General features: G+C 35.4%; 1 protein-coding gene across 23 annotated transcripts in view; it reads right to left on the minus strand.

Annotated features, from left to right (window-relative positions):
- Nucleotides 1–14,955, minus strand: part of TBC1D5 (TBC1 domain family member 5) — a 584,642-nt gene that overhangs the window by 406,252 nt on the left and 163,435 nt on the right. For 19 of the 23 annotated variants that reach the window (XM_053598465.1, XM_053598460.1, XM_053598458.1 and 16 more), the window contains one exon: nucleotides 12,386–12,591. The exons of 3 other annotated variants lie outside the window; for them this stretch is intronic. The gene's annotated coding sequence lies outside the window, so the exon portion shown is untranslated. The remainder of the gene's footprint in view (nucleotides 1–12,385; nucleotides 12,592–14,955) is intronic. One more of the 23 variants, XM_053598459.1, reaches the window with a different exon arrangement.

Raw genomic sequence — 14,955 nt, forward strand, 5'->3', positions numbered from 1 at the left:
ATCATCGTAATTCTTTACGTTCTTTTACTCCTGAACTCCTAGTACAAGTATTTTCTAATTTACTGAAATATCTAATTCTTTGACTTCATTTAAATTCAATCCCATATTCTCTCCTTCTACTTTCACTTCCTTTCAAACCAATTTTAGACTCAAGTAACATCTTACTTACCAGTACACTGTCCTCTCTTTCTCCATGACTAGCAGTTGTACTTCATTTAAAAACTTCCAAAAAATAAAAACCTTCTAATACTCACAATCTCAGTCACCTTCTGTGATTGCAAACTCAACTTGATGAAAGCACAGGAAATAACTGACCAATAGGCATTCCTTCCATCTTTGACCATTTCACCCAACTGAAACACCTGCATCTACGGTGCAGCCACGCAGATAGAAACTGCCACATAGAGAAACTTCTGTGAGCAGTTACAGTAAACTGACAATTTCCAGTGATCAGGATCCACTGCAGTGTACATGTCAAGGCCATCCTCTCCCCAGACTGCCCCTAGCCAATGATAAGGATGCTGGAGGAAAACTACACCTGCCAAAAGAGGGTATCTTTAATGGGCAAAATTTCCTCTGCGCACCCCACCACCCCCTCACCACTGTCTTGGCTAAGACTTTTTCAAAACTGCATTACAACTGAGGCTCATCCTCTCCAGTCTTTCTCCCCTCCTCCTATTTCCTCACAGGTGCCAGACCTGCATTATGCTCTGAAGGCTTTCCCTGCTTCCTCCTGCTGCTTCTTTCCCTTAACTTTCTGTGACTTCCCCCATTAAATCTCTTAAACCTCTAATTCTGTTTTGGCATTTGCATACTGAAGGACCTAAAGTGTCATGTCACATGTACCATTTTCATATTTCTAGCAATCTCTGTTAAAAAAAAAAATTAAGCCTCTTCCTACATAATCCCTCCACTAGTCATGGTCCAAATCTTTTCCATCTTTCATATACATTGCTCCAAATTTAGCTATTTTAACCTCTCTCCCATATCATCTAATTGTTCCTCTCCCTAATGGCCCTTTTTTATCAACATATGAATATTTAGAAATCACTCTTAAATTAAGAACAAAACAAACCTCCTTCTGTATCACTATCTAATAGCTCTTTACAGGTAACAGTGGCATAAGTACCTTTTACTGTTAGTCTATAGCTTCACCTCCCATTTATGTATCAACTGCCCAAGTGGGCCAATTTACGCTTCTCACCACACTACTCCAAAGAACTATTTTTAGTATAATCATAAGATTGTTTAAAAATTTTGAGACCTTTTATTCTACAGTCTCAATTGTGTTTGTAGTCTTGCTGGGCCACTATAGGTAGTATTTTTCAACATTCTTCACACAAGCTTGCCTGTACCTTCTCAGGGAAGTCTTCTTGGAACCATCCTCCGTGCCCACCTCTAAGCTGGGTTAACAATGCTTCTTCTGAGGTCTACAGTCTCCCATGAAAGAACCATTACACTAGATGTTAATTTTGCAACTGCCAGTCTCTTCCTTATAAACTGCAAGCTCCTAAAGAAAAGAATTATGTCTTAACTTTGTTGATCCAGCACCTAGAACAGTTGTCTGCCATAGCAGGTAAATAAATAAACAGTGTTTTATAAAAAGAAGTGAAAGGGGGAAGAAAGATAAGTGAAACCTTTAGCATCTCAATAAATGTGGCAATTATTTAAAAAATAAATGTAACTCTTACTTGCTGATTCTCACCTTCACCCCCAGTGCAGGATGAAAGGCCTCTATTAGCTGTCCTCCAGAACATTTCTGGGAATAATCCTGAAGTATCTCACTTGTGTTCAATCAGCTAACACTCACCTACTTTGGCATATCTATCACGCCACCCCTCATTGTACCTTTCTGTGTGGCATTCTCAAATTGTGCTGCTTCCACTGACTCCAAATTAATTGGGTGGGCTTCATCTGTCCCCCCGTCTCATGAATCTGTTCTCTCTCTGCTTGTACTATTGATTATGGGTCAGTAATGTCACCAATGGGGGAACACCGTACTTCTTCAGCATACTCCCCCCGCCACTGAGCTCTACTTTTCCTCTGCTCTAAATCCTGCCTTGTCTTATAGCACAGCTATGAACATGGTGCCACCCACCTTTCTAACACTGTCAGCACAGTAGAGTCTGCAAAGTGACAATTACTCAGTAGACTGTGGTAAAGAAGAAAGAATGTTTTTCTGCTGGTCTCTCAGGGAGTGCAATGGCCATCCTGCATATTCCTCAGCATCTTGCAGTACTTTTCCTGATTCTCTCGTTCTATTTTTTTTGTTGTTGTCTCAAGAATTTAGTGAATTTATTTATTTTATTTTTTTTGTTTTTTGTTTTTTTTTATTAAATCATAGCTGTGTACATTAATGCGATCATGGGGCACCATACACTGGTTTTATAGACCGTCTGACACATTTTCATCACACTGGTTAACATAGCCTTCCTGGCATTTTCTTAGTTATTGTGTTAAGACATTTACATTCTACATTTACTAAGTTTCACATATACCCTTGTAAGAAGCACCACAGGTGTAATCCCACCAATTGCTCTCCCTCCGCCCACCTCCCCCCTCCCTCCCCTCCCTTTCCCCCTTACCCCTATTCTTGGGTTATAACTGGGTTATAGCTTTCATGTGAAAGCCACAAATTAGTTTCATAGTAGTGCTGAGTACATTGGATACTTTTTCTTCCATTCTTGAGATACTTTACTAAGAAGAATATGTTCCAGCTCCATCCATGTAAACATGAAAGAGGTAAAGTCTCCATCTTTCTTTAAGGCTGCATAATATTCCACAGTGTACATATACCACGGTTTATTAATCCATTCATGGATCGATGGGCACTTGGGCTTTTTCCATGACTTAGCAATTATGAATTGGGCAATAAACATTCTGGTACAAATATCTTTGTTATAATGTGATTTTTGGTCTTCTGGGTATATGCCTAGTAGAGGAATTATAGGATTGAATGGCAAGTCTATTTTTAGATCTCTAAATGTTCTCCAAACATCTTTCCAAAAGGAATGTATTAATTTGCATTCCCACCAGCAGTGTAGAAGTGTTCCCTTTTTTCCACATCCATGCCAACATCTCTGGTATGGGGATTTTGTGATATAGGTTAATCTTACTGGAGTTAGATGATATCTCAAAGTAGTTTTGATTTGCATTTCTCTGATGATTAAAGATGATGAGCATTTTTTCATAATGTCTGTAGGCCATGCGCCTGTCTTCTTCAGAGAAGTTTCTCTTCAAGTCCCCATCCCAACCTGCGATGGGATCACTTGTTCTTTTCTTGCTTATACGTTTGAGTTCTCTGTGGATTCTGGTTATTGAACCTTTGTCGGAGACATAACCTGCAAAATATCTTCTCTCTCTCTTGTTCTATTTTTTGTCTATGGCCTACCCATCTTTCTTCCTCCACGGGTCTCTGACATAGAACAAAAGAGATGTGGACCAGAGAACAAAATAGACCCCAGCTTAAATTCAGAAATGTTGCTTCACTAACAACTGAGACGGTATCACCAGGTCTGGCTCTTTATTCTTCTTTAAAAAACTCACTTCTGTTCCTACATATGAAATACAACTGGCAGGCCAATGCTACTGGTCTTTATATGTCAGACAGGGTAGAAACCCCTACAGTAAAGTCAAGTGAGAACCACATGGAAACATGCTACCCATAAAAAGTCTTAAATACTCCAACTTAAAAATAGAAATATCTTTTAAAAAAATAGAAATATCATAATAGGTAATGCCCTTTCTTGTTCCATGTTTTTCATACTTAATATACTCAATATAAAGTTTCACATTAAAATTTCTGAATTACATATGCCACTCAAAGCAACTTTAACAAATAAAGCCCTCCCTTTCCTGGAATATTTCACAAATTAACAGTTTTATTTGCATTTCACTGTGGTTAGCCATCAGAGTCATACCACCTATCCCACAGCACATCAAGCACTGAAAGTTATTCTAGGTATCCACTGCTAGGCATACCGTGCCTGTCAGCATTCCAAAGCCACTTCCATATAAACACAAGGAGGGAAAGGGATGGCTAGAAAGAGGAACAGCAGGCAATAATCTATCTGCCTGGCTGCAATATATCAGCAAGGCTATCCATATAAAAGGGAGGATTCATTCTTTACGCTATGAGAACAAAAGGAAAGGATGACAAGTTTTCTTCTAAGTTCTGCATTCAGTTCAGAACCTACTTTGAAGGGTACCAAACTATGTACCAAGAAGCTATCAAAGTAAATAAGACAAAAAAATGAACTAGAGAAAAAAGAATAATGCAAATTCTCTGAAAATAATAGCAAATTTTTTAAAAAGTGTACAATGACTATCAACATCATTGATAGTTAAATTTCAATAAAAAAATTGGTGTACAAATAGAAATTAAATTTCTGGCTTCATAAATATGATGAATATGCAAATACGTTAGGCTAATATATTTTTCCTCAAAGTTCCATTACTAACAAATTCCAAATTGTTCAGGTACTAAGAATAGGACTATTTACTTTTTCTTCTTTATTTTGATACTTCGGGCCATTTCTTAAGCTATTTCTTGAATTTTGACAACCGATCCTCCTATAACTTTTACATTTTGATGAAGAAGAAGGAAACACATATGGATTTAAAATTGTATCACTTTCAAATTGATCTCTACAAGAAATACACCTCAATCTTTATAACTTATTTTTAACATCTCAATCTTTTAGAAAGTAAGTAGGGGGGAGGGGGAGATATACGAACCAGAAGCCTTAAAAGCTTGAAGAATAGCCAAAGTGAGGCAGAATATATATTGGGATTTCAGTCAAGTTTAAGCACTGAATAATTTTAATGTAGAAAAAAAAGTCTCAATTCAGTTATAACTATAATTAAAAAAAATAGCACACTATACTTTAACAGAGACTCTAGATGGTGGCATTTTTAAAACAAACAATGACAACAGAAAAAAAAACCCTCTCTTTATGTTGCATTTATTGGATGTGTAGGCTCCTACTGCAGGTGGTCCTTGAGACAATGTAAAAGATTTCTAAACAAAATGTATAAATATGGCCATTACTTTAAAATCCAGGCAGTTTTCAAAACTATATTTTTATTCACAGTGTCCAATTATCTACAAGGTATACACAGGCTACAATGAAAGCTATTATGATTGATTGATTTTTTTAAACAAAAATACTAGCAAATATATACAAAAAACAAATCTTATCTCCCTTTGAAATATCCATTTTGAGCGTTATACATCAATTCCGATGAAGAAAATTCTAAAAGAAGTATTGCAGTGATTGATGGATTATGTGTACATCTTCCCAAAGATAGTATTTTAAAGGGAATATCATACACTTTAATAAATAAGATCTGATATATCTGTTAAAAATTTGGCCTAATTTATAGTCATATATACTATAGAAAAAACTATGAAAGACATATTTCTCTGGAAAAAATTAATTTTCATTTGAAATTTACATTTTTTTAAATTTCAGGTTAATATGAGGGTACAAATATATAGGCTATACTGTTTTCGTTTCTAAGGTGCAGTTCGCGTTGTAGTTGAGCCCTTCATTTAAAAGAAATCTTTTCTTGCCACCCGACAGTACAACAAATGAAAGTAGTAAGGATCAAAGGCTATGGTATTCATATCCTTTTGAGAATTAAGTGATTGTTGGGAAATAACCCCAAATGTACATTAACCATTCTGCAACAAACAGCTATAAATTGGCTGAGGGCAGTGTTTAAAGTCTGCAGATGTAAATTTTTTAAGCTTTACAAAGCTTTACTTCATCTTTTACTTGTAGTGTCCTTTCAGAAGTGACCCCAACAAATAAGTAACAAAATAACCAAAAATGCAACTCATCTTGAAATAATTATATTTCTAGAAAATCAAACTACTGTCAACCTACATTTTAAGGACAGCAACTTTTCTTTTGATCAGTGCAGGCTTTGAAATAGGCACTTAAAAGCTAATATGTAACTTGTAATTACTGTATCTACACATCTAGGTAAACATCCATATAAGCTCTTTTAAATGCATTTATCTTCTTCATCTTTAGCATAAAAAGAACTACCTCTTCTCAAAGTAGTTTTTATTTAAAATTTTTTAAAATTACAATCACATAATTTTATCATTTTTACTTGTGAAAGTGGTCTGAAACAAGTACTTTGACCACAAACCCTGAGTGTGCGATGCCTTCAACCAAATCACTGCAATTAATATGAAATTCTAAACACAAAATATAATGCCACATAAATAGTATAACAGCCAAGTACCGTCGAATAAGCCATATGTTTTTTCCCATTGTTCAAAAAAAGGAGATGACTTCCCGTCACTTATGTTTCTGATTAGCAAGGTGATTTATGCCACAATCACTAAAAATGCCAGCAAGTGAATGAGAAAATGCATAGTGACTGCACCAGATGTGCACAATAAACAGGAATCCCATTGTAATCTCTGGTGCTTAGTTTATATGAAGGTAATGTAGGAAACACTCTTGGATATGGCAAAGTCACTCTTTTTTTACATTTGACTATAAATGATATGAAATAAATTGTGTGTTTTATACTTTATGGCATGCATACATTGATAAATTAGGTACCGTTTTGTATCCGACTTATCTACAAGACAAACCTGGCTAAGATCATGGGGATTAATTGCTTCAGAAGTGTGAAATGCAGCTTTTCCATTCTTTTCTGCACACTCAGTGAAGAAACAATGATTAATCACTGTTTAACTATTCTCTTGAGGATCTACAAGATTGCCAAAGCAGGACTTATCCTCATAAATCCAAAAAATACAGGTTTAGATTTGTTGCCAACAACTGAAAGAACATGAACTTAAACCCATTTGTTATCAGATTAAAATAATGTCAAGGTTTTAGAACCCTATTGCTACACAATTCCCTTAATAAAAGCTCATGTATTTTACAAAAGTAATAATAAACATATATTTTTAAAACTTACAAAATATCCTTGGTTTAGAAACGTCAAACATACTCCTGAATTTGGCTGATAACCTCTGTTAACTACATACATACTTTAATTCTTCAATTTACAAGAATTAAAATACACAATGTCACACAAAAAAATTTAAATGGCTATTTCATATAGGAAATGACAACTTATTCCCCCAGTAAGTTTTACTCTGGACAGTGTTATTACTGAATGGCAATTACGTGGGTCAAACTATTTAGCTCCAACAGCACTAACATAAATATATTTATGAGTCTTTTTACCAAATATGTAAAACCCCAAACTTCTAAGCTGGTACTGTAAATACCCCAGAAACATATGTAACATTTTGAACAAAAGTACGGAAGAGCAGAGGTTTCAAATATATTCCAAGTAATCCTGGCTTTCGAAATATCTTCAACCAATGTTTACTGGTATACTGAATAAGGTATGTCTTAAGTTGAGGTAAAATTATTTTTTATATTTATAAAATCTGGACATATATTTTTAGTAACTAAAATTATATTCTGTCTTAATAATAAATGTAATATTAGTGGCATAATTGTCAAATAATTACAATTAAATGGGTCAGATATTCACACATATAGTGAAAACCAAAGGACATTCCCAATAAATTTGGCCAAAAAAAGAAAAGAAAACAAATAACTTGCAAGAAGTAATTCTCCAGTTACCTCAGTACCTGCCATACAATAAACAGTTAATAAATACTTGTTAATTAAATGGAAAGATGAATTCAGGTTAATTATTCTCTCAAAGTTGATGAGAGCCTATAAACAAAGAATTGTCCTTTTACTTTTTCCCTACATTCCCAAACATCATCTCCACTTAAGATTATTCAATTCAATGAAAAATATTTAAGAAGAACCATCCTTATGTTATTAAAAATATACCACCAGTACAAAACCCCACAGAGATAATAATTTGTCTTGTTTAACTTAGAAAAATTATTAGGATGGTATTGGAGGTTTGCAGATGAATATAAATTTTAATTTGCAAGGGAACATGAGTATATGAGAATAAGATAGCTGAGATTCTTGCACTTAGATTTTTGCAAACAAATTCATGCTTATAAAAAGAAAAACTCATTGCAAATGGTTTAAGTCAATAACCTAAACACAAAAACGAGGCCCCAGATAACAAATTGGCAACCTAGTAAAGAAATGCATACGTAAAGCCCAAAGAGGGAGACAAATTATAAGATGTTAATAGTAAGTATTTAGCAAGGCACTGACTATTTTGGCTATTAACACATCAACTATTCACCTGTGAAAAGGAAAATTTCCTGACAATCTTTTCAGAGTTAGTCCATAAAGTGTTGGGCAGCCTCTCTATAAATAATGACAGCATTTCACACAACACATCATGAAACAACATAGGTACATTCCACAAAAAAATTAGAGACTCTTATTCTTGCTTCCTGTAGGGCAATCCATTTAAGTTAGTTCCTGCATTTAAAGAGAACTGAACTAACATAATAAGAAGCATGAGACATATCATTTCTAATTATTACTTCCATAACAGCAGGTGCTACCAAAGACACAGTACCAAGTACAAGTATACAAAGTATTTATATTGACTTTTAGAATAGAACCCTAATTCTAACCCTAACCCTTAGAAATTATGCTATAAGTGGACAAGTGAACATAGTCATGTACAGGAGATATTCTCCAAATTTCTTCCAGATCAGCAACTCAGAAAATTGTACCAGATTTTTAGGAAGCTGGGGGGTGGGGATGTGGAGGGGGGTGGGGGTAAGAGTTTAAATTAGTTATGTAAACCTGAAAAGCAAACCACTAGAGATGCTACAGGGAATAGTAAGCACAAAGCTGCTCAGGTTTTTTGCCTTATAACTGTCTTACACCACCTATTACCCTTCTAACTTAAGCACTACAGTATTAGGACACCATGAAATGAAACTCGAATCATGTCACAGGGTACCATGAGCAGTATTTACAGCCAGAGGAGAAGTCACACAGTAGTCCCCTATTATCCACAGGTGGTATCTTCCCAGACTTCCAACAGATGCCTGAAATCTATTTATCCCTATACATATATACAAAGTTTAATTTATAAATTAGGCACAGTAAGAGGTTAACAGTAACTAATAATGAAATGGAACAATTATAACTATATGCTATAATCGAAATTATGTGAATGTGGTCCTTTCCCTTCCCTCCCCACCCCCCAAAGACATCCCACTCTATTTTCCTATTTTCAGACTAGAGTGTGGGTAAGTAAAACCACGGATAGTTAAAACTGAGAAAAGGAACCCACAGATAGAATGTGACTACTGTATCACTGCAGAGAGCTGGGAGCTTGAGCAAAAATGGGTAGGAAGAATAATGTTATAACTCAGAAACACATGAGAGATACCAGAGATGACATTACACCAACTGGTAAATACTAGAATTCTGGTGCCATTATTGTATCTCATATTTATCAAGTGCACTCTGCGGCTGAAGTGATAGGAAGAAATATGAATCATAACTAACACAATGGACCCTTGGCATTTGTAGAGTTTTACAATTACAGTTTCACCCGTATTTAAGCAATCAGGGACATGAAGTACTTTTATCATCTTTCTCATAAGTGAGTTTGAAGCATAAACTCTGTAAGGCTGGCATAAGACAGGAGTTGATAGCCCTGCTTCTAATCTTAATGTAACCCCGTGTTTCTCTAGAATAGAAATATTTATAAACATGAAACTTTTACAAAACATCAAGAGGGGTACCATTCATAAATGATGACCTATTCTATGTCTTCATTCCATTAACAAAAGTTTTTTTTTTTAATCACAAAATTCCTCAACTTGAAACCACCATACATAAATTCACATTTACTAAGAATATGATAAAACCACAATGGAGTAAGAATTATAAGACAAGCCTAAAGAACTGAGAAGCAGCTAATCAAGATGCTTTGTGTATGTCACATATTCTAGTGGCAGTACTGTGACCATATACCATGCCTTCCTTCCAATTATTAAGAATAAACCCAGTATGAGTAAGAAGTGAGATCTCCCCTCTACAAACACACACACACACACACACACACACACACACACACACACGTTAACCAGGAGTAGTAACACATGCCTATATTCCCAGGTACTGGATAATGAGGCAGGAGGAAAGACTGAGCAAGGAGTTTGAGCTTGCAGTGAGCTATAATGCTGCCACTGCACTCTAGCCCAGGCATCAGAGCAAGACCAGTTCTCAAAAAGTAAATAAATAAAAAGAAAGAAAGAAATGAACCACCCATGCTCCTATTTAAAGCAATTCTGTTTTTTTCTTTGACAATTCTCCACTCTTTCTTGCATCATCAGTTTATTCCTCTTTATTGCAACACTCCTTTATTGTACAGTATTTCTCTATTTAAGAAAATCCCTCTTGACCCTAATTTCCCTCTTAAGCTGTCACATAGGGTTTTCCACTCACTCTCCCTTGAACCCACACCAATCACACTTTTGTTTTCTATTGAAGCTGCTCTTCTCAAAGTCACCCATGACCTCCTATTGCTAAATCTAACAGTCAAGTCACAATCCATCTCTAACATCGTCTAATAGGAAGATTTCTCACAGACGATTACTCTTTCTTCCTGGAAACATTTATAGCATTTTCAGATATTCTGAAAGATAAATGACTTTTCCTGTTGTCTCACAATGTTTTCCTTTCCTGGCATTCTCTACCAATTCTTCTTCTTCTCCCAAGTGCTTTACTTGAGGTGCCCACGGCTAGGACTTTAAATCTCCTCTATCCATATTTACTTCATTGCATCAATCTTACACTTTTAAATTCCATCTACTATTGTGAATTTCCAAAGTTTTTACTTCATCCCAGACATTTCCCCTAACACCAAACAATGGAAGAACAATTAAGCTTGTAAAGTTATCCTACAAAAAGCCCTAAATACCTCATTGCTGAATAGTCACTTTCGAGGTACTCCCCTTGGGAAGCTATGCACCAACACAAGCACCTAATGCACCAACACAAGCACCTAGTACACCCTTCGAAGCAATTTCGGAACTCTTTCTGGAATGGCCATCAGAGCCATCATCATACAAAGTCTGATAATTAAGTTCTCAAAATTAGTTTAGAAAAAGTGCTTCATACCTTACTGCTGAATATCACTATGGTCACTAGATGGCCAAGAGGAATACTTTCAAGGTGACCATACTGATATTCATCTCTGCAGAATAGGATGGGGGATAACTTATGTCTTCTCTATACTTTCCTATAACTACCAAACTTTCTAACAGAAATACTACTTTTATAAGCAGGAAAAAAATTCCTGCAACTTTTTACAAGGATAAAAATGTCAAATAAAATGAGAATTGGTACAAGAAGAGACTACTTCAGGAAAGGATCTGAGCTATTCTCCGCTGATATTCAGGACTTGAAAAGTTTAAAAGTTTCAAACCAAGAATTACTTGAGGACATCAGGATTCACATACAATGGATATGGACAGAACAAGGAGAGAATCATGAAACATATACCTTACTAAAAGGCATGATGCTACCAAGGACTTCTTCTCTTTTCAACATTTGAGATCTCACTACCTGTAATTTGCATTCTGACTACAGAGGAATCTAATAAGTGCTCTGGTGTTTCCCAGTAATTACCCAGTTCTTTCCATGTAAGTCAGGAGATAACTTACATGGAATTTGGGAGAGCGATGAGAAACACAGAGCAGATAGGAGAGGCAACTTGACTGGGGCAGTAAAGAAACTGCCTCATTTCTTTTACTTTTCCAACAAATTAGTCATGAATAAACACACAAGAAATTTAACGCAGAGTTTCTGAAATTGCAAAGGTGACATATACTAGTAAGTATTAAAAGAAATACACAAAGAATATAATACAACATAGAGCATATCTCCACTAGGCAGGGTTAGAATTACTTCAAGTTTTGTTCCAGCTGCATTTATACCTGTGGGAACTAGTTCATGAATGTAAATTTTGATTCTTAGTATGAGTTGTGATGGGAAGTGAATGCTACCTATCTCAGATATCTTGAACTCTAAGTTCAATAATTTTAATTTCCTCTCCTTTAACAAATGTTAAATGTTTAAAGGGGATGAAAATAGAAAAGGGAAATATAAAAAGTTAGTTTAGAAAAAGTCTGCTTATGGAAAAACATTTTTTAAAGCCTCCCTAAAAACTTGGCTAAATGAGAGGCAACATAATGAAGAAAATTAAAAGAATGAAAACTGAATTTTAGGAGGTGGAAAGAAACAGATCAGGAAACCAAGTAACCTTGTTGAGGGGACAATATTATTCTGGTAAGGAGCCTACAGTCTAAATTTGATAGAATTGTGCAGACACCACATATGCTTTTTTTGTACAAAAACCTAGAAGGCATTACAATCGTAAGGATATTGAGAGTACTGCATTTTAAAACATATATTTTGAATGATTATATGCTTACCTTTCAGGGAGAATTTTACTGGTCCACAAATCCAGTTGACACTTGAAAATGCATGTTCTTGTTATAGGTCAAAGATGACATCAGAGTCAGTACGACAGAGTTCTCCAAATATAACTCTGGGTAGGCAAGTAAGAATTGAAGAAAATCAAGAAATAGAGACCAGCTAAGTTCTCCTTCAACTGAGATGGTAGAAACACAGCATTAACCTAGAAAAATAAATAAAATAGCTTCAAATGTTCCTATCTCAGAAGGAACCCTAAACCATAAGCAAAAATGCAAAACGAAGGCCAAAAAAATTCATGTCAAAAGAATAGCTGCTTATAGGACAAATATTAGCATACTCATTAATCACTTCCTTACCTATGTTAACTCCTGGAAGAAAGGGAGATATTTTATAATACTACTAATAAATGGCATTTATATATATGTATATACACACATATACATAAAGCTTCACTATAAAAAAAATCACCTGTTACAACTTCATTTAACTTTTCAATGAAATTATATGTGTTAAAATAACAAGCATACTATTCTAACACATAGGAAGATAATATCACAATTTAAAAATCACATAATATAAAAAATGGAAATTTGACATTTGAAAACAAATGTGAAAAAAATTCCATTGAAAATGGATTCCAAAGCATTAATAAAATGTAAAATTAGAATACAGATACATCAGTGATGGCAAGTGAATATTATTTGTGAGGTAATATTAATCTCCATAGTCTTTTTCCAGATAAAAAGAAAAAATCTTATCACCTTTACTAACACCTTGTACCACAGATTATAAATGATATAGTTACATAAAATCTACAAAAATGACAAATGAATTTCTTAAGTAGGCTATCCAATTAAGTAAAGAACTTCTTACTAATAAAACAGTTACTAAACATATTATCACCCTCCTCTAGATTTCATTCTCTGTTACTTCTTCATGTTCAAAAACCTGGTGAGAGTTTATTGGCAGCTCAGCACATGTACACAAAGATAGTAGTGGTATTATAATATAATACATAAATGAAACATAAATCAATAACATGGAACTGAAAAGCATGATAACAGATCTAGCTGAAACCTGCTAAGATTGAACAGAAATTAATTATTTCAAACACATTTTAGCATTACATGTTACTAAAACCAAATAATAAAGTCACCCTTCTGGAAAAAGGATTTCTAGAAACTGTTTTTGCCCTCTTAGATATATCCATTTTATTGAATACAATCCAGGTTTTATTTGTTTGTATATTCATTTGGCAAAGAGAATGATTTATTACATTCTGATGTAGCATGTCCTTATTTTAATTCTCAATCCTATTTGAGAAGTTAAGAAATACCTTTCTAAATTATATTATGATATGTTGGGCCCTGCCTGAGGCCTAGTGCAACTTCCGAGCTTGACTAGAAGCGGGTCCATCGAGCTACTTCTGCGTAGCAATGACTCAGCAAGGCCCGGCCTGAACTGCCTCTACCTAGATACAGCCAACGTGGTACCATGCCATTGGCCCAACCCTGTTTTACCACCCATCACACCATTTCACATACCTCATCCCCAGCCTCCTTTCCCCGCCCCTTCCCCAAGCCCTATATAAGCGGCTCCTTGACGCAATAAAGTTGAGATCCTGCTTCGACAGACTCCTGGCTCCATGTGTTCCTGTTCAAGCCACCGACACTCACCATACCCCTCAGCCCCTGGGATGAGATCGGGCTGGCCCCCATCTTCCCTCAACTGCGACTGCTGGAGGACCCGGCAATGATATGGAAAATAAATATTGTCAGCTATCCTTGGGCAGCAATATATTCACTTGGTTTTGTTTTTATGTTTTTTTGTTTGTTTGTTTTTTTGAAACAGCCTCAAGTTGTCTCCCTGAGTAGAGTACCATGGCATCACAGCTCACAGCAACCTCCAACTCTTGGGCTCAAGCGATTCTCCCGCCTCCGCCTCCCAAGCAGCAGCCTGGCCATTTTTTGGTTGCAGCGTTGTTGTCTGGTGGGCCCGGGCTGGATTCGAACCCACCAGCTCAGGTGTATGTGGCCGGCACGTTAGCCACTTGAGCCACAGGCACTGATATTCACTTGGTTTTTCTTGTATGATTAAACTAAAATTACTATGCCACTAAAACAAAGCATATATCTCTCATCTTTCTTTTGTAAAATTACAAAATATTTTTATCATATAGATAGCTCTTTAATATGAAAGATACTCATATCTTTCAGTATCCCAAAATATGTTCACTTAATAGAATGTATATTTAAGTAACATAACATATACTGTCATACTGCTACATCACCACTCTGCAGAGAATGATGGCAATTTCTTCAGCAAGTTTGACGGTAATTAAAGGAAAATTGGCACTACAATCAGTGTCCTGAGTAGCTATCAGCTGTATTATTTCTAAATAAACCCTTTAGATCAATTCTTAATTTTAGGCCAGTTTTCAATTTCTTACTCTGCTAGGATCATTAATTAACCTTTTTGTTGTGACAGAATATATCAAATAAAAGAACAAATTGACAGACCATCAGATAAATCAAGGAAGAAGAGAAAAAGAACACTATGGCTGGGT

The sequence above is a fragment of the Nycticebus coucang genome, chromosome 8 (genome assembly GCF_027406575.1).
Source record: "Nycticebus coucang isolate mNycCou1 chromosome 8, mNycCou1.pri, whole genome shotgun sequence".
NCBI lineage: Eukaryota > Metazoa > Chordata > Mammalia > Primates > Lorisidae > Nycticebus > Nycticebus coucang.